Source organism: Camellia sinensis, chromosome 10 (assembly GCF_055761805.1).
Source record: "Camellia sinensis isolate YWXY chromosome 10, ASM5576180v1, whole genome shotgun sequence".
NCBI lineage: Eukaryota > Viridiplantae > Streptophyta > Magnoliopsida > Ericales > Theaceae > Camellia > Camellia sinensis.
The window spans coordinates 10825733-10847831 of NC_138970.1; positions in this window are offsets into that span (position 1 = coordinate 10825733).

Sequence of the window (22099 nt, forward strand, 5' to 3'; positions counted from 1 at the left end):
GATTGCACACTGACATACAATCCCTCATCAACAGCTACAAGATCTTGCACTACCTGAGCCTCGGCCAAGGTAAACCTAGACAGGAAGACATCCTCCTCGCCCTGTGCAATTTCCAAGATCGGCATAGTAACCTCCGGTGGCGGATGTATGGAAGAGTTTCCAAAAACAATTGCTACCCCCTTCCCATGGGGGTATTTTAGCATCTGGTGCAGGCTGGAAGAGACAGCTCTTACTTGGTGCAGCCACGGCCATCCAAGGAGTAAGCTAAAGGTGGCTGGAACATCCAGAACATGAAACTCGATGTCCTGTTGGGCCAGGCCTACCTGAGTTCTAATCTGCACTGTCCCCATCACTTCACAACTGGTATTGTCATAAGCCTGGATCACCTGGGCTATTGGTACGAAATCTGCGAGCTTCAACCCAATAGTATAGGCTGTACGCGATGGACACACATTTATTGCAAATCCCGTATCAACTAAGACAATTGGTATCCACTTCTCCTTGCACTCCACAGAGATGTATAATGGCTTGTTGTGCTCGGAGCCCTCAGGCGGTAATTCTTTATCTGTGAATGTCAAAGTTGGTGAAGCACCACCCAGGAACACAAGTCCTACAAACTATTCGGGGTTGTAACAATAGAAAGCCTAGCCTTGTCCATTGCTGTTACGACGGCTTGTCTATGCACCCGTGAGGCCATGAGCAGTCCCCAGATGGAGATGTCTGCTTGAATCTTTTTCAGCTACTTCAGTAAAGCTTCCTCCTCCAACAGTTTGTCCTTCTGCTTCTCTGTTTCCTTGTCTTTCCCAGATGCCTCTGGCTGGTCCAGGTGTGGGGGCTTAAAGTACCGCCCAATTCGGGCCATGTGGTCGACTTCTTTGGTGTACCACGTATCATTTGGGAGATTCTGTCCCCAGTCCTCATCAGTATGGGCTAGACACAAATCATCGTCTTCCCACCACCTTCCGTCGGCAACCGACAAACAACTGTACGTGTTTCCGTGTTCACAACACGTTCTGTCCCCACAGGACCCTTGGCTTTTCTTGCCCTCTCATCAGTCTCAATTCTCTCTTGGTTGAACTGCTTCAACGCGGCCTCCTGTTCTGCATCATCTGTATGCAAACTGCCCAATTCCCGAGCGAAATTCTCCGTACCGGTGCTCTCCGGCAGCTTCTCTTTGTTGTCAACCGTTCAGGCCACTGCAGACGTTCTTGTTTCTGACTGTCCCTATTTCAGCTGAGACCTCTCATCAATATATGGCTCATCACTAAGCCACCCTACATTATCTATTGATTCATTCAGGTCAAACCAGTTGATGTGCACATCTCTCGGGTCCTGTCCGTCAAAAAATTACAGATTAGCGATGTCCTCCTCAAGCTCTTCTAAATCATCCAACCCCTGACTCGACCTGTCCTTTTGGACTACATTTACCTCCATTTCCTCCGGCAACTCCACCCTTGGCTTGGCCTAATCAGTTGGCGTAATGAAGCAGCAAGGGTTGTATACTTCCTTAATTAAGCTTGTAGAGCCCTCAAGCATGCCCTCTTTTGTCATAGCCACCACCATGGGTTCAGGTTGGGATATTGATGTGCTCATCATGCACAAGTCTGTGCTTTCTAGGATGAACAACGCTGGCTTAGACAGGTGGGAGGGAGTGATGTATATGCTGGGGTCATATGGGACGACCATTGTTTGAATCAGGTTTACTTGTCTGGGTAGAGGAAGGGGTTGATTATGTGGTGGGAGGGGGTTTGTAGTGACATTTGGCTTGTCAGGAGGTGCTATCACTTTAGTGTCAATGAGATCCTGAATCTCATGATGTAATCTGAAGCACTGGTCAATATCATGCCCATGTTGTTGATGGAAGGCACAATACTTGGCTGGGTTGTGTGTAAGAGGGAGGGGATTTGGCAATGGCCGTGGTTCGAGGGGCTTCAGATGCCCTTTTCTAATCAGGACCCTCAAGGCCGCTGATAAAGACATATAGAGTGGGGTGAAGGTCCTCTGGCCTTTGGGTGGGTACTTTGCAGGTGATGCAGTGGTTCCGAATGTGCCGGTAAAGGGTGTGGTTGTTTTTGGCGCAGTGGTGACCATGCCAACGTCAGAAGTCCTTGCGGCTGCATTGCTACTTGTAACTGCATTCGAACCGCTGCAAAGGCCCTCTTGGTCTGCTCCTTCTCTTGGTCAATCAGACCCTGTTTCATAGCGTCCTCGATCTGTACCCCAATCTCATGAAGATCAGCAAAGGTGGGGAGGGGTAAGACAATCATCCTCTGCATGAGCTTCGGTTGCAGATTTCGCACGACCATCCTTATCTGGTCTTTCTCAGCCGGCCTGGTTGTCATCATAGAGGCCTTGGCCCTCCACCGGGTAACAAAGTCAGAGAAGCCCTCCTTCGGCTCCTGCCTGGTTGCCTCAAGATCACGAGTCGTGACCTCGGTTTGAGTATTGTAAGATTATTGAGCAAGGAAGGCCTTGGCCATCTCTTCCCAACTTCTCTTCCCTGAATCCTCCAGTTTAGCATACCAAATGGCCGTAATACCTGACAGGGTCCGACCAAAGAGGGATAGCTTTTGCAGTCTAGTTAGGCCTATCGGCCACAGGATGTCTGAAAAGAGCCTCAAATGAACCATAGAGCCGCCTAAACCGTCGAAGCGGTCTATGTGAGGCATTTAAAATTTGTCCGGCAATGTCACCGCCGAATCCGTGTAGCCATCCTCTATGTCTGGGATTGAGTTGACTCTCTGAGCTCGCTTGAACAACTTCTCGAGCTTGCTCACTTTCAAGGCTGTAGGATCGACCTCAGACTCAAATGGTGTGTCTATTGGATAGGCCGGTGCCTTGGAAGTCTGCAATGGGACTGGCCCTGCTGGAACGTTAGTATTTTCCTAGACATCAACTGTCTCCCCAGGTATTGGAACCCTAGGTGAGGGTGAGTGCGAAGCAAACGTTGTTGTTTGTGGTTGTTGATGCTGTTGCTGTTGAAGCCTGGCAATTACTTCAGCCTGTTGGGCTACAACCTCTGTTTGACAAGCGATAACCTCCACTTGGTAGGCAACATCCTGCTGTATGGCCTCGATAGTCTGTTGGAGCGGACGCATCATATCTTTCATACTGACAGAGGGGTGTTGATCTGTCTGATCTGGTGTATATCCTCTTTCTGAGGTAGAAGTAGAAAACTGATCCCCACTAAACACAGGTGACTGACAAACCGGTGAACTATGCTGAACTCTTCTCCGTCTTGTAACCGGGGGGAGTGAAGCAAACACTGGTTGTCCTCTCACAAGATCCCCAGATCGATAAAGCCTCCTAACTCTAGTCCAGAGTGCTTGGGGGGAAACTGCCTCGTCGGAAGCAATGATGAACTACTACCTTGGAAAAAGAAAAATAAAGCAAAAAAAGAAAACAACAATCAGCAAATGCACAAAACCTCAGCTTAGATAAAGACAACACACAGTTGAAATCATAAGCTGGACAAACTGCACTCAAACACTGATTTCTGCCACCAAATTTTCTGCCTCAAAACTGATATCCCCCAAACTGATACCCAGACTTCCAGCTGATACATACATTCCCTGTAGAGACACACTCTAAAAGCACATATCAAGCAAGTAAGAGCCAAAACACCCCTATGAGGGGGTAAGGTTACCCTATCTTAGTTTCGTCAGGAACTAGGGTTTTACTACTCACGCATGCGGTTTTAAACAATCCGGCATTTGAGTGAGCAATCTATCCTAGTTTGGAACAGTCTCTATAGCTTCTGATATGCAACTAGGTCGAATGGTCAAAAGGGTGCCTCAGTAAGACCACCTAATATACCTCTCGCTCCTAACACTGAGAAGTGAAAGGAGGATCAAACGGTACAGCGGTGATCTAGATCCAACGTTTGTGTTCCCATCGTGGAAGAGCCCGCAACCAGTCGGCCTTATGGCACGTTTTTCCAAGCAAGCCTCCGACAAACCGTTCAGGAATAGCAGACAACAAACACTTTGACTTAGGCACACCTATGCAAATGCAAATGCAAAGAAACACATAAATGTAGATAAAACAACATATCATGAGTTCAAGTCAAGTTCTCTAAGTCCCCAGCAGAGTCACCAGAAACTGTGGACTCGGCTTTCTTCGTGCGCACCCCTTTCGGAGATGCGCGAATTGGTCTCTTAGAGTTCGGACTCCTGTCACGATTCTGAATCTAATCTCACAAAGTGCAATGTGAGACTGATAAACACCAAAGAGTCCAATCCGACAAATCATTTTGGAAAATCAAATTTTGAATCAAATAATGCCAAAATTGGACTGCTTTGCCAGATTACAAAGTCGCCACCTAAATATTTTATTTTTGGAAAATTTAGGAAACCCTGACTCATGCCAAAGGCCACGTGTCCGTCATCACCAAAGCTGCCTCGGCTCGGGAACTTGGGTACGAGAGGGGAAGGTCCTGAAATGAGCACCCCCGCTCGCCCGATCAAAGATCGGCCTCTACTGACATGATATGTTGTTTTATAAACCTCATGTGTTCTTATCCGGTTATTAGCTAACTTTACTATGTGACGCACATATACAAGTATAGACTAAGTCGCAAGACTTGGAACAAATCAATTCATGTTTGTTTTCGAAAATAGTTTGAAAGTGTAACTCGCAAGTGGGCTAAAATGCAGATTTGCCACCCTCAAGTGGGCTTAAAACATGATGATTTGCCACTTCGCAAAGTGGGCTTAAAACGCACATTCATCGAATTGTTCCAATTCAAGCAACAAAGCCTTCATCCACAAGCATTCATGCAGTTAAGTATTTAAGCAAATAGCCTCATGGCAAGCATGCTATCATGGCAACACTCACACTCATGCAAGTATGCTAAAGCGTAAGACTCACAGTGTACTCCGAGCCAAAACAAAAGCTAGTTAGAAATATGCATGATTCCTAACTATGTTAAAATGCCTAATGCAACAAATGCGATAATGCAATTAAATAGGCTCGGCTATCTAAGATGGCATATGAATGCAACAATTTGATAACATGTATTCAAATAAGTGTTAAAATACAATGCAGTTTGTATGATGCGCCGAGCCCGGTGCATGCAAGACAAATGAATGATGCAAACATGCAAAGCATAAGGTATGCTAATCAAAACATGCCCTAAACTAACCATCGAAAGTGGTTAAGTTAAAGGGAGAAAGAAGTGGAGTTGAAAGACATGGACACACACATGCACCCTTATTACAACATTGTGCCCTCTCGAATGAGGGTCAGAATAAATAAGCTAAGCTATACTAGGCTAAGCTAATTATTACAAATCAACTAATTAACTAACTTAGCTAATTAACTATTACAAACCAATTGAATAACTAGCTATGCTAAGCTAAAAATATTACAACACAAATTGAATAATCAGCTACACTAAGCCAATTAAAGCAATAAAATGGCCTCACGGGCGAGGGAGACAAGCATGATCGATTGGCTTCCTCTCGAAAATCCATCACTTTGCCATCAGTTGCCTCTGTTTGCACTTGCCCTAATTTTTGAACACTGAACCAACTTCCAAAACCGCCTCTGCCACAAAACAGGAACATTTTGGCACCAAAATGGACTGGTGGCCGGTCGGCCACAAAAAGTGGCTACCGGCCACCTTGACTGGCCGATCGGTTACTGCAAGTGGCCGGTCGGCCACCTGCTTTTCCAAATTTCTGGATTTGCTGCAACAAAGAACAACAAAGGCACAACAATGTATTTGTAAGGAAATGTGTGTACTGCCACCATCCTCATCATTTCTCAAGCTCAAAGGAGTGTGGCACTTGGCTTTCAAGCCAACAATCAAGCATCTCAACGCATGATGGCCAAAGAACCAAGCTTGTACAAGCTCAGTGAATGCGCACATAAGACTCAAAGTGCCATCACCCTATCATGCATGATCCAGTGTGATAATGACCAAGAAATGTGATACGTTTCATCACTTTGAGTATGAAACGTCCCACATTTCTTGTGTTTGGATTAACATCTAATCCAAACACATGCAATGCAAACAACATGTTTATCTTGTTCACATTTTACTTGATTCAATTTTGTTTACACTCTTTACATTACCAAGCCATTCTTTAACCGATTAAGTCTCAAGTGATTGTCCTCTAATGAGAGAGGGGCCAACCAAAGGATGGTTTAGGGCATGAGAGAGATCATGCCTTTGGCTAGGAGGAACCCCTAAAAGAGGGTTGAATCCATTTGAGCACGAACTCTGTCATGCTTAAACACAACCACATAGTCAACTAACCCTTAAAGCAAAATGAAAAATGAAGAAATGTGGGAGGTTGCGGAATTTCAGTGCTGAAATGGCATGCTAAGACACTAAATCATGTAAGCAAAGCATGCAAGACATGTTCAAGAGCCAAAAACATCAAAGCTAGTAAAAAGCATTACACAAGAGGCATGCAATACTAAGCTTAAATGATCAAACTAGCTCTGGATAGAGCTTAATCATGCCAAAACAGTGGCTAAAATGAGCTGAGATGGTAGCATGAAAAGCAAGAAAAACATGCTCGCATGTTGGCTCACAAACAAGGCATAAAGCATAACTCTCAAAAGCGATGAAAGAGTGGTATATGTGAGAGTGTGACTGAGCTATATGCACTGAAATCACATGCTAAATGATGCCAAGACATGCAAACATCACAAGCACAGCATGTTAAGGGCCTTGAAACTCAAAGCTAGTAAAGGCCTTTGCACTATAGCTATGTAGTACATTGGCTCATATGACCAAGACCACTCAAAACAGAGTTAAAGTATGTCAAAACATCAACAAAAACATGCTGAGATAGAGCTAACACAAGCTAGAATGGCAGGCTAACTCATTAAGCATGATAAGCTAGTAAGCATGATTACACTACAAGTGTAAGTAGCAAGCAACAAGTGACTTAACCAGCCAAAAACAGAACTAAAGAAGGTCAAAAAGGTCACAAAAACATGCTGAGATCAAGCCATGAGATGGTAGAAAAACATGCTCACGTGTTGGGCCATCAACACTTGCAAAGAAGACACAAGGAGGGGAGGCCACCCCCTCCTCTTTTGGACCTCACAACCAACTTTTTACCACTGAAAAACCTTTGAGCTTCACTGGTTAAAAGGCCTAGAAAAGTTAGTTTAAAAGGCTTTGAAAGATGGCTCAAAAGGCTTTACAAGCCAAAGAGCAAAGGGAGAAAACCACCCCCTAACTCCAAACAAACTTCAAACCACTATTTTAACCATAAAAATTGAGTTTTTTAGAAGTTAAAACCAACCTAAAACTAGCATGCAAAGGCGGCCAAATAAGCAACTAAGACAAAGTTTTAAAGCGGGTAAGGCTTTACCCTTCAAACACAGCAACAAACAACACAATTTCTGAACCAAAACCAACTTTAGGAGCTCCAAACAAGCCTTAAGGAACCTTAGCTCCAAGAGAGGGATATTTGATCACGGGCGTCTTTGCAAATATATGGAGAAAACTCACTTTCAAGCACAAAATATATATATATATAGAGACAGAGAGAGAATTTTTACTTATAAAAATTTTGAACCCCTCAAATAGGGGAGGGACCTCCCCTTATATAGAAAACAAGCAAAAAGCTTGTTTTTATCCCTCTGTTCACATGTATGGAGGATGCCTTCAATGACCAACAGCTGGCACATAAAATATCTGAAAAAGGAGAAAATTGGCCGTCGGCCACTTCAGGTAGCCTGTTGGCCACCTCCCCTAGCTGACCGACCACTTCATGTGGTCGGCAAGAAGGAAAAGTGGCCGACAAGTGCCAAAAGTGGCCGACAAGGCCTTTTCCCTCTCCAGGCAAGAGGCACCAAGGTTTAGCCTAAAAACAAGGCCAAAACACAAAGGATTTAGAGGCTTAAAGACAGGGCACTCAGTTAAGACCTTCAAGCGCTCAAAACGAGCACAAACATGCGCAATCATTGAGTGCACAAACGATGACATCAAAGTCTTGAGGTCGGTTAAAAATAGGGTGTCCACACCCTGGAATTCCACACATTTGCATAAATTTTATCATTAAGCCAACTTGTACGGCGAACCCATGGAAGTATCATTATGTTAACATGTACGCATCTACGAATTCCGCAATGCAATGCCCTTTTTATTGCCATCTCGTTAACAATGATTGAATAATGAAAAAGCCTCTGAATCCGGAGTGCCCTTCGTAAATATTATGATTGGCTAACACAAAGACTTCGAATTCAGAGCGCCCTTCGTGGATATCACGTTTGGGATGAATAAGCCTCCGAATTCGGCCAACACAAAGACTCTGTTTCTCTATCGGCCATAGCATGATCCAGCAGGAGCTGGTTGACTCTGTCCTTGACAACTGAATTTGCGACACACGCCAATTGTGTCTCAGCCGCCTTGGCCTTTCTTAGCTCACTCTCGGCTTTTTCCGCGTGGCGCTCCAAATCTCGAATGCGCCCCTACCTTTGCTCGAGCTCTCTTTTCGCCACGCGCAGGCGCATGTCGACTTCATACGGGCTTTAAAGTCCTCGAATCGACCCATGTATACTTTTCCTAAAAATTTTGTAATCACCCTGGCCGATAAGTGACTATTGCACCTCTAGCGGAAATATTTGCCGCGTGAATTCCACCGCCACATTAGGATGACAGACTATTGAGTTCACTTCGGTCATTGGTTTGTTCCCAATAAAGACCAAAAAGCTCAACGGGCGCGGCGGTCTACTCAACTCATTTCTCGCGACGGCATGCCTACTCACGGCCTTTGAGGCCCCTCGTTGTTGCACCCCATCCCTGGGGGACTTCACTACTTCACCTCTTCTGGGGGACCTACACCGACATCTGAGCGACTGACGTCTCTCTCGCCCCTCTGTTGTAATGTTCCCTGTTCTTTGATCTTCGCCCCTAGCAGCGCGATGAATTTTAGCATCCAGCTCCACCAAACTCCTTCCTTCTCATTTACTGTTGAAGAATAATCTCTGAGACATCTATGGCCACACTTACAACCACCGTCGACACTCAAGTTTCTGCTCGTTCTCAAATTATTGATTGCCCCTTTCGTCGTCTATGCCAGATCTGTTCCATGACGCTTGCGACCTCTTAAATACTAGATACCTCGTTCATTAATTACGACTGCAGCATTTCCAATGCGCCCCGCAGCTAGCCCTGCATCTGTAGTCGGGTTTGGAACAACATGTTCAAATGGGGCAAGGGCAAATATACGATTCTACTCAGCATCTGATGTTATAGCCGAATCACAATACAATGTCTCATATGGCCAGACGAGCTTAGCATTAAGCCGTATATTCTATTTAGCAGATTATGTTACACGTTGCAAGCCGCATGTTGTATTCGGCTCTAGAACGACACCCAAATTGGCGTAAGCCATATGTTTTATTCGGCTCTGGAACGACTTGTCCAAATGGGAAAAGGGCAAATATATGATTCTACTCGGCATCTGATATTATAGCCAAATCACGATATACTACCCCACTTGGCCAGACGAACTTAGCATTGAGCCGTATATTCATTCGATAGATTATGTTATAGCCAAATGTTGCAAGGGTAGATTTAATGTCAAATTATGCTACGTTGTCTTAGCCATTAATTTAAATTACTTAATGTCGAATTATGCTACATTGTCTTGGCCATTAATTTAAATTATTTAATGCCAAATTATGCTACGTTGTCTTGGCCATTAATTTAAATTATTTAATGCCAAATTATGCTACATTGTCCTACTTAGCTATTAATTTAAATTAGCAAATACAAAAGAGAGACAAAAAGGTGATTTTCATTAATAAATTGAGTACAAACAACCGTCATTTTACACATGAAAACTGCCCTATAAATGACTTCTAAACAAAATGAGAAAAAAACCTATAAAAACTACATACAAAAGATACCTAACATAAAGCAAAATTACACTAGCACTATTTATTCTTCAGGGTCAGACTCCAACGGCTCAACCTCCTGCTGCTCGTATGGAATTGGCTGCTCCAATGTCACATTAGCGACCGCTAGGTCTTTAAGCCAGCCATGTTTGAAGTCCCAGTTTTCAAACTTGGGAACCTTCTCCACATACTTCTCCAAGGCCGCGTTCTCTCCAGCATCGAACGCCTCGGAAATCTCTGAGTCGGCGATTTCTTTCGCCTTCTTCGATTCTTCCAAATCGGCCTCTAGCTTTATGATCGCCTCCTTGGCCAACTTCAGCACATCATCACTCGTGTTCACCCTTCTCTTCCTCAGCATTGGCCCTTGCTCGCTCTTCTTCCACTTTTCTTGCCTCAGACTCGGCTTTAAGAGACGCCACCGTCAATTCGGCCAATGCCTATTTAGCCTTCCCCTTTTTGATCTCGGCTTTAAGTAAGCCTATTTGCTCCACGGCGTCATAGTGACTGTGACCGATTTTTGTGATTTTGCACGCAACCTGAAACAAAACATGGGTAAGTTAGTTGGCATACAAAAGAAACGAAGTATTAAGTGTGTCAATTATGTACCAATATCGCCGACTAAGCAGCTAGTGCTATCGAAACCACGTTTGGTTCTACACGGAATGTAGCCTTGTCCATAGGCAAAGAAATTGATGAGGCCACGGTTAGGGCCACGACGGGGTCCTTCAGAGCCGATGCATTGCTAGAAACCAGCACATTCTTTATTCTGAGTTGGATAATAAATGCCGCCGCCAAGTCTTGGGACTCTTCTATGGGAGGTTGTTTATCGGTTGAGTCTTCAAAAGAGTTGACCTCAATTTCAGCGGAGCGTTTCTCCCCCCCTTTGTTCGGCAACTAAGTTGCCCAATGTAGACACCCCATTTTTGACCGTCTGCAAGACTTAGGCGCTTGGTTCGATACACTCGATGATGAAAGTTGAATTGTGTGCTTTGAATTCACAACAATTCGGATTTAGTCAGGCTCTCGAAATAACCTCAAATCTTCAACATTCACCTTGTTTGAACTTTGAGTCTCATTTTTGGACCTTTTACCACCCTGAATTGAGTTTGAACCCAAAAACAGGGGAGGGCATAAAAGCCTGGCCGAGCCTCAATGATGGCCGGCCGTGGTTATGAATGGTCGGCCGGCCTTTGGTGGCGAATAACACTGTTTTGGGCGGGAGGCTGCCAGCTGTCCATTTTTGAAGATATTTATCACCTTTTGAGCTCGAATTCTATAAAAACGAAGCTGTGTTATTGTTTTGAGGGTTGAACAAAATTTAGAAATCCTATATACACCTTGAGAGCTCCTCCATCCTTCTTCTTCCTTAGCAAGCAACCTTTGAGCTAACATAGCTTCCTTATGTCATCTCCATACACCATGCACAACCTTGTCTCACCATCTTAGAGCCTTGGTTGATCTTTGAGAAGCATAATTCAAGCTTGAGAGTGTGTTGGAGCTAAGTTTGGATCACAAACAAAAAGCTTACCCCTTGAGAGGTATAAGCTTGCTTTCTTCTCGCTTGCTCTCATTTCTTTCATTTACTACATAATTCTTATTCTTTTGTAATGTTTTGATCCTATTTGACGTGTTTAAGATTTGGTTTGAAGAGCTACCAAAAGGGTAGAGAGAGCTTGCTTTTTCTACACCTTTACCTATAGCTCAAACCCTTTCTTTTACACTCTTTTTCTTTGATATCTATACTGATTTTCAGAGTTTTAAAAGGGCTTAAAATCATGTTTTGAGGTTTCAAAAGTGGAGGGGTTAGCCACCCCTCCTTGTTCTTGCTTTCCTAGCCTTGTTTTATCTTTTTGTTGTTAGGCTTTTTAGGCTCTTTTCATGCTTTTTAGCTTCTGTTTTTCATGTATTAAGGGCTATTTTAGGGCTATCCAAGCCTTTTAAATTGGTTCATGCTTTGTTTAGTTCATTTGTTGTGTAATAAGTTGGCATACATAACTTGTTGCATGTTGTTATATATCTTTTCTTTATTCATTTCCATGTTAAAAGTCTAATTTTAACAATCAATCTACCATCCATCTCTTTCATTCTTTGAGAATGATTTTAACCGATTGAGGTTGCTCAAAACATGTAAGAAAGACTCCTACTAAATGGCTTAATATTTTCGAAGATTCAATGCCAACGGTATAGTCTTTCTCTCATGCTTTAAAAGAACCTCTCGTTTGACATTGCTTCTTGTTTAGAGGACTTTAACGTTGCCATGAACAAATAGACTAAAGAATGGCAAGGCTTCATAAAATTGGCTTAAAACTTAGAACATCCCACATGAAGAAAATGGCTTAAATTGCTTAGACTTGGCCAGACGTTATGCCAAGTTCCTTGTGTCAAGAGTCATCACATGCTAATTCATGGCATTTTGATGATTCTTGAAGCGTTGCGACCGCCCTCTTTGTGCTCATTCCATGACAAGAGAGAGAGGTGGTCTTATTCATTGCATTTCATTAAGTTTTGTCCAAAATTGTATCCAAGACCATCAAGCAATCATTTTTCTCATTGATGGCTTTGGAATCAATTCCAACATTCTCTCAAGGCTTTTTCATGACAGAGAAGGAAGAAAGGGACAAACAGAGCTTGAGGACACTCTGTCTGCACTGGTTCACCTCAGAACACAAAAACAGAGTTTTGCACCAAATTGATGCACGACCAGCCATCTGTAGGCCCGACCAGCCATCGCTGATGCATGACCGGCCCTCAGTGCATAGCCAGTAGTGCAATTTTGCAGGAAAATAGAGGCAGTGGCTGAAGATGAAACAGAGTTGCCTCGGACAGACAGAGTAGCTCTCAGGTGCTGTGCATGCAACCTTCATCCATCTTTACTTAAGCCTTTGTCGAATGCGATTAATTGTTTCATTAGTGTTATAATTATCATAGTTGTAAATTAATCTTGTTGTAATTAATTAGTTGTAGCTAGTTAATTTTGTAGAGTGTTGCAATTAATTAAGTAGTTAATTAATTATTCAATCTCATTTTGTAATTAGTTAGTTAACTAGAATAGTTAGTTAATTAGTTAAGTAGTTTAGCTAATTCAATTTGTTTTGTAATAGTTAGCTTAATTAGCTTAGCTTTAGTTGGTTAGCTTAGTTCATTCGGACTCTCCTTCGTGAGAGCGCAATGTAATAATGTGTATGTCTTCCAACCCCACGTCTTTCTCCCTTTTATTTAACTGCTTACGATGGTCAGATTAGGGACATCATGTTTCAATTAGAATTCCTTATGTTTGCATCCATTTGTTTTTCATGCACCGAGGCACGGTTCATCATTCTAACTGCATTGTTAGTTTAAATACTTCTTTGAATATGTGCTTAGACTGCATGCTATTTCATTGATTCATATGCCATATTAGTAACCGAGCTTATTAATTGCATGTTGCATGCGTTGCATTTGTCATATTGTATAGTTGGGAATCATGCATTTTTTTTCTAACTCTTTTTGTTTGTTTTGACTTGGAGTACTAGGTGAGCCCTTACTCATTTTAGCATAATTGCATGAGTATTGATGTTGCCATGTTTCGCATGCTTACTATGAGGCTAAGTGCTTAAATGATAAACTACTTGTATGCTTGTGGATGAAGGCTTATTGCTTGAATTGAAATAATTTGAGCAATGTTCATAGGCGATCACTTTTTCAAGTGATACATAGTTCGAAACAATTTTGCAAAACAAACATGAACTCGAGATATTCCAATTCTTGCAAGATAGTCTATACTTGTGTGTGTGGGCATCACATAATAATGCTAGCCTAATAAACCGAAACAAGAGTATATAATGTTGATAAAAATCATATCATGATTAGTAGAGGCCGATCTTCGATCAGGCGAGCGGGGGTGCTCAATTCATGACCTTCTCTTCTCGTATCCAAGTTCCCGAGTCGAGACAATCTTGGTGATGACGGACACGTGGCCTTTGGCACGAGTCATGGGTTTCCTAAATTTTCTAAAAATATTTAGATGGCGACTCTGTATCTGGCAAAGCAGTCCATTTTTGACAATTTAATTCAAATCAATTTTCCAAAAGATTTGTCAGATTTGGACTCTTTGCTGTTTATCAATTTCACATTGCACTTGTGAGATTAGATTCAGAACCGCGCGGAGTCCAAACTGTAGGACTTATTTCAAACTTCAGAAAGGGGGCGCGAAAAAGTTGAGCTACTGTTTCTGGTGACTCTGCTGGGCAATTAGAGAACCTAACTTGAAATTCATGATGTGAATTTTTATTTACACTTATATGCTCTTTGCATTGGATTTGCATTGGTGCGCTTAAGTCACTGTGTTTGCCATCTGCTATTCCTGGATGGTTTGCCTGAAAAGCTTGCCAAAAGGCTGACCAGTCACGGGCTCTGCCATGATGGGAACACAACCCTTGGATCTAGACTACCGCTGTACCGTTTGATCTTCCTTTCACTTCTCAGTGTTAGGTGCGAGAGGAATATTAGGTAGTCTTGTTGAGGTATCCTTTTGACTACTTGGACTAGTTGCATATCTAAAGCCGTAGAGACTGTTCCAAACTAGGACACGATACTTACCCAAATACAAGATTGCGTGAAATCGCTTTGTTTGAATAGTGAACCCTAGTTCTTAACGAAACTAGGACAGGGTAACCTTTCCCCCTCATAGGGGTGTTTTGGCTCTCACTTAACTGCTATGTACTTTACAGTGTAACTGTACAGGAATGTACATATCAGTTGTAAGTTGGGTATCAGTTTTTGGGAGTAGAATTTAGTGTTGAGTGCAGTCCTACAGCTTTGATTACATCTGTGTGTTGTTAACACCTGAGCCGAAGTGTTGTGCATTTTTTGATTTCTACTTTCTTTTTGCTTTATTTCTTTTTGCTAGGTAGTATAACATCATAGCTTCAAATAGTTCGGATATCCCCTAAGCACTCTGGACCTGTGTCAGGAGGCTTTACAGATCTGGAGATCTTGTTAGGGGATAACCTGTGTTTTCTTTGCTCCCCCCCTAGTTACTAGACGGAGAAGAGTTAGACACAATTCACCAGTCCAACAATTACCTGTATCTAGTCAGGCTCAGTCTTCTATATCTGGTCCAGTACAAGATCATTCGCCCATTTCAATGGCACAATATCCCCCAATTAGCATAGAAGACCTAATCCATCACCTTCAGCAAACAGTTGAAACCATGCAGCAAGACGTTGCTCGTCAAGCCGAGGTCACAGCATGTCAGGCTAAGGTCATATATAGGCTGCAATAATAACAGCCACAGCCGGCAACAGCTTCTACATCTCATACACCTCCTACGGGTATCCCTGCACCCAGAGCCACAGTCCATACTGCTAATGTCCAACCTAAGAATCAGGGCAACCTGGTAGAGCTGATCCCACCACAAGGCTTCCAAGCGCCTGTGCATCAAACCGAAGTTCCATTTGAGTTTGAGGTTGACCCGACTATGCTTAAGGTCAACAAGTTGGAAAGGCTTTTCAAGAGAGCACAGGGTGTTAACTCTATTTCTGACATAGAAAATGGATATACTGCCTTTGCAGTGACATTTCCGGGCCTGTTCAAAATGCCACACATTGATCGGTTCGATAGCTCTGTAGACCTTATGGTTCTCTTCGGCTATTCTCAGATATTCTGTGGCCGATGGGCCTGACCAAGTTGCAGAAGCTCTCACACTTTGGCCGGATCCTGTGTAGTATAGCCGCCATATGGTATGCGAAGCTGGAGGATTCTGTGAAGCAGACTTGGGAGGAAATGGCTAAGGCCTTTGTTGCACAATACTCCTACAACACACAAATTGAGGTCACAACTCGTGATCTTGAGACAATGCGCCAGGAGCCAAATAAGGGCTTTTCAGAATTCGTGACAAGGTGGAGGGCCAAGGCTTCAATGATGACTACACAACCTTCAGAGAAAGATCAGATAAGGATGGTAGTCCGTAATCTGCATGGGAAATTGTTGAACAAAATGATCATCCTTCCTTTGTTCACATTCACTGAGCTCCATAAGATGGGTGTTAAGATTGAAGATTCTATGAAACAGGGCTTGATAACTGATGAGAAAGAGCAAGCCAAGAGCCCTTTTGTGCGCAGTTCCAATGGGTCTGTACGGCCACCTAGTTCACCTTTTTGTCTAGACACAAGATCCAGGCAATCTTCACCTTCGCCAAATTCCTAGTTACCTCAGACAACGACCATGACATCGTCAACACGCTTACCAAAGCTAGCAAACATAGTCACCAAGTGGTGATCAGTGTCCTTGGCTTTGAGGAAGTTGCGTCCCTGCTACCCAGAGGATTTCACCAAGGCATAACAATGCTGAATAGCATGGATTCCTACATTAATCCTAAGTCAGCAATTTAATTCTACTATGCCCATTATGATTCGGTAAAAATTTACATTTGGTTGTGAAAGGAGTAGACCCCAATAGCGAAGAACGGCCCGCCCTCAGTGATTGACAAGAGGGGAAAGATGATCATACATGCATCAGTCCTCTCCATGTTAACTACACTGTCCGCCAGAAGTGACAGATGGACGTCATCTGGAATTGAGAAATGATGTCGAAAGGCGGAAATACGGTCCGCAAAAAGGAGAGCTTTCAGATGCTTCGCCATTCAAATTGGCATAGAAAATACGCTAACTAAAAATGAATAGGAAAATGGGAGCTGGAATGAGGAAGAAATACAAAGAAAAGAAGAACTTACAGGTTAAAGAGAGGACAATGAGGAGTAGGCAGAAGTCGCAGAGGTCGTAAAGAAAGAGTGATACTGTGAGACAACCAAAAAGTCTTGCATATTCAAAAAATATTCAAAGGGACAGTGCATTTTTGTATCGCATTAATTGAGCAACGTGCATGGAGGAGTGGTAAATTATAATGATTTCTAAAACCATGTTCATTCTGACGCTTCGGTATTGGAAGAAGTGCGAGTGCCGTATTATTGACTTTCCATACGTAAAACCAAACATGCCGGCTAATTGGTATTAGTCGGATGTTCGGGGGGCAATTGTGGAGACCGAATAAAATCAATTAGAAAAAGGCCAAGGAATTTGATCGATATCAGGCCAAAGGCAATTCGGCCCTGACCAGGGGCTCATGAAACCGAATAAACGAATCGGCCATAAAAGGAGCCGAATAGGAGCCAACACTCAACTAGAAGGCCAACTAAGTAACTACGTGCGAGATCAAGAGTGGGCCAGACCCTTGGGCCCAAAGGTAATATAAAAAAGGAGGAATGTCAGCCAAAGGAGGTATGTGAGAATTTACAAGATAACTTGAGATATAAGTAAATTTGAGAGGATACTAACTTATCCGTCGGAGTGCTAATTTCGGCACCCCCAACTGGAATGTTCATCCCTTTTTCAAGTAACAATCAGAGGATCAAGAGCATCTAACTGGATCCAAGACTTACTGGTTGGCACTGATAGCAGACCTACAATACCAGTTTACCGCGGTAACCCAGTGAAGATGGGAGCAGGGCAGCCCGAGTGCAAGGGACTCCCTTTCCATTTACCCAGGTCACGAACCTTCCTTAGTCGCATAGGCAGTACTAACGAAGCCCTCTTGGGCTTGGTACTAAGGCATTGCATGGCTGATAGCAGGCTCGGTTATGGCCTTCGCCCTGGAAAGCTGGGGAGTTTGTGGTTAGGTGGCTAAGCTTTGAGGCTTCACTGAGGTGAGCACGAACATAGTCGATAGCAGACTAATGGAGTCCTGAGAATGCATGTACTGGCCAAGTAGAACTGAGAAGGCAAGTGCAGTAGCAAAGTTTACTGTTGCAAGTGCACTTGTTGCGGCTCAAAAGGAGTTGTAGTGCCAAACACTCCAGTCACAACTACACTTGCTAAGGCTTAAAAAAGACAGTTGCAGAGGCAAACAGATAGTACATGCAGAGGGACACGTGGCACCTTCAGTCTGGTGGCTCAAGGTAGAATATTCCATGTGATGCTCCGGGACACATGTCCTCTCTCTATTTGGCCACTTGGTGTCCTCTTGGTACCAAGGAAAAGCCTATAAATAAGACCTATTTCCCAAGGCTCAAGAGGAGGAATTTTGGGGATTTGGGGGAGATGTTGCCCATTTGTGCACTGCCATACATTTCTTCTTGAGCTACCTGCTTTACCCTCACCTAGCTACACACTCTCTAACTCCCAGACAGTTGCTGCTGCTCATTCTTCAGCCATTCCACCATTGTTGGACCTTTAGCATAGTTTTGCCTCTCTAATCAACTTTCTAACATTGATCCCCTCTACATTTTCTAGTGATTTTGCTGGGGAGGCTGCTTTGTTGATGGTTCATACCCGCAGTGGTCTACACACTTCACTACAAAAAATGGCAGAGGATGAAGTTCAGCAACCCCCACAGCAGCAAGGTTCTTCCAATGGCAAGGAAGTACATGCGGACGACCGTGACCACAGTGTTGTGGTTGAGGCAGTCCCGTCACTCCAGGATATGCAGGGGGAGATCTTGGCAGCTTTGCAAACTCTCTCTAATGGCGTCCAGACCAACTCCAGCGTAGGCACCGTCACCTGTAACTGTCCCAAACCTAGTGCATAACCTGTTCCCGAGGAATCAAGCTCTGATCCAGGTGCCTTCGATGGTACCCCAGGCGAATAGTACGGTTGCTGGTTCAGTTACCTAGGAGCAGACTGGACCATTCCAGCCCACTCACTTTATTACGCATGTCGATGTACAAGCTATGCTCGAGCAAGAGCGCAGCAAGAAGAAATTACCATCTCTCCCTGACCTAGATGTTAAGCCTCCATACTCCCAGGAGATATTGGTTATGCCATACCCAACTGGGTATACAGTACCCAAGTTTATCAAGTTTGATGGGAAGCAAGGCAATTCCAGAGAACATAGGTTCATCAAAACACTCGGTATCCATGGTAGTGACCACTTTTTGCACCTTTGGGAGTTCTCCAAATTACTTACCGAAAGGGCTTATAGTTGCTATGTGAACTTGGCCCCCAACTCGATCAAGAGTTGGGAGGAGATGGTGAACAAGTTCCACACGAAGTTCTTCCAAGTTCAAGAGAAAGTTACAACACTCACGATCAGGCGAGATGTCCAAAAGGAAGGTAAGGATATACTGGACTATGTCAAGTGATTCCAGGATAAGGCTATTGACTGTCATGAGCCAGTGGATGAGGCCCACTTAGTCAGCATATGTATGGAGGGTGCCATACACAACTATAAAATTTTCTTGGTGAACCAAAATCTGCCTACCTTTTCAACCTTGGTTGAGGCAGCTAGAAACCTCAGTGTCACTAGCAGAGGCAAAACAGTACCTGCGGAGGCAAAATTCGCAGTGGATACGCAACCCAACGACAACAGCGATGCAGAGCGAATGCGATAGGTGCTTTGATTCGAGCATTGTAGATCGAGGATGGTGACGCTGGTTTTAGGAAAAATGGCTGGACGAGAAATGAAGAAGATGAATAGTGAGGCATGAGACGGATGGATAGGCAATACGGGAGGCGCCAGACGGATGAAAAGGTTAGGTGTATTGAATGGGAGGCGCCAGATTTTGAATTTGGAAAGACGGCGTGGGACGGATGGATAGGCAATACGGGGCCAATCAGTGAGCGACACGTGTCTATGATGAGACTGGTGTCAGTCTTGGAAAGACAAGTTGAAAAGCCAAATCGTTGACTGGACAGATCGTTGGACCGAGTGCATGGATTAGCGCGATTGAAGGCAATGAACTGATTAAGGTGCGTGGATGATCGAGTGATAGACCGAGCAAATCACGATCGCATAAAGAAATAAGCTCGGTTGGTGAATGTAATCCTATCACGCTAGCGCGGACGGAATTAAGGAGCAATTGAGAGGGAGATTTATGACCTATCAATGGGCCGAGCTAGTTTGAACCGGAGTTGGGGCCTCCACACGGTCGGACGTTGGGTACGCATTGGACCGAGGTCATAGTGTGATCAATATTGGGGAATTTTAGGCCACTAGCCCGGTAAAAGTGAGCATTCAATTGAATGAGATGGAATTTGTCCTCAAAAGACCAGATTTAGCCGAGCAGAAGCTCGGTCGTGACTATTGAACTCGGTTGAGTCCACATCTCGTGTTTGATCGACGATGCCAGACGAGTAGCGCAGCCCCTATGGAAGGAGGAGCCGACGCGGTGAGTATAGCTCGGTAGGATGAGCTATACGACGTGATGGAACCGCGAGAAAAAGACTCTACTTTCTGTACGCATTGATACCGTTTGGCGGTTTCTTTATTTGTTGTTTGGCTATATTTGCGTTGACATGTGGGAGAACGTAAGAGAATGGCAGGTCCACGCGTCTAGAGGGGAATGGACGCAGAGGTACGCGCATAAACTATATAAACAGTACTACGCCTCCATACACAGGTCAGGGAAATCTTGTGATCAAAACTCACCTACCACTTTGTCTCCTCTCTCTCTCTCTCTCTCTCTCTCTCTCTCATTTTCTCTTCTTCTCCAAGGGTGCTAACTTGATCGTCGGAGGGATTTTCTGGCAACACACCCGCCGGGTAGCTCACCGTCGTTGTATTCTCAAGTTACTCAGAATGAAGCAAAGCTAGAACACACGGAGTATGGACAACGACAAATATTTACTCCCCGTACACCAACCAAATGAGGCCTTGGGAGTATAGATAGAGTCCCCTTTACAAACTCCAATAAAAAAAAATGAATAGAATAAAGAAGAAAACAATTTCAATTAGTTTGTTGACAGAACAAGATATTGTGGTCTAGTTTGGAATGAAAGTTGGGTTGGGTCGTTTCAAAACATATTGGCCTTGTTTGGTTTGTTTTTGAAAAACAATTTTTGGAGAAAATTTTCTAAAATTTTGTTTGGTTTAGTGATTTTAGAAATTTTTTTCCAAAATCACTTTCTCATACACATCAATCAATCACTTTTTCTCTCACATATCTACTCAACTATAATAAAATTTCAAATCATCTCAAACTCCCACACTCCAAAACTATTTTGAAAATATACAACCAAACAAACCAAAAAAATTTCTAAACTCTTTTCCCAATTTTTTTTTTGAAAATTCATCTCTCAAAACCAAACCAAACACACCCATTATTTTAATAATTTTTTAAATTGTTATAAAAAAAATAAAATGAATAATGTGATAATTTATAATAATTTTTAAATTTTTTAGTTAAAATATGTAATTCTTAAATAAGAGTCACAAAAAGATAAAATAAATTAAAAAGTCAATAAAATAAAATATTACATTTTAACCATAATCATTTCATATTTTCTTTTATAAGTGAAAATGATCCAATAAAAAAGTCAATCCAAACGATCTTTTATCCGGGATTAAAATAGTCAAGTTAATAAATAAATAAACAAAATTAATCCAACTTCCCCAACGAAGCATGTTAGAGTTGGAATCGGAATCGGAAGCTTGACTCAACGAGCGACCATGGCAACCAGCACCACTACATCCACTCTCTCTTGTCCCACTCCCCACAGTCTTATCTTACTCAAAGCCTCTAGGTCGACTCGCCGACACCCCGTTCGCCTCGCCGACTTGGTCTTCCTAACTCATCGCGCCTTGACTCGTTCCACGTCGATTTGTGTAATAGCCTCCTCTTCAAATGAGCTCCCTATCTCTTCAGGTCTCTCTCTCTCTCTCTCTCTCTCTCTCTCTCTGTTTGTTCGTTGGCTTCTATGTAATGTTTATTAGGAATTTGTAGTTAAATATCAATTCAGTTTTAGGTTTCTCTCAAGAATTCTCTTGCAAAAATGCTTGGAAGCACTAAATATGGAGCTCTAGGGAGCTCTAAACCTTAATTTAATTTCAATGTCTGGTATTTGATTTGAGGGTTTGGAAGCAATGTCCTATATTGTTAGATTACCACTTTCTGTAGAAAGTGATAGAAGCAAATTCAATGAAAATTTTGGGGGCTGTTTGGTTGTTCTGAATTGAGGCATTTTATAATGAGTGCTGTTATTAGTACCCTATCAATAATTTTGGATCCTTCATGTTTTAGCTTTTTTTTATTACAGTAATAACCTCAAGTAAAATTACTAAAAATCATATCAAATAATTTTGAGACATCCTATCTTATAATTAAGCCTACACACCCACTATATCATGAGTTAGAGTTTATGAAAGCACCCATCTCCATCACCATCCATCCATCTTCCCCAAATCCCACCTTCAAAAAAACCTTGAAAACCCTTTGGCAGTAATATTCCTGCAATAACCGTAACAACCATTTGATTACATA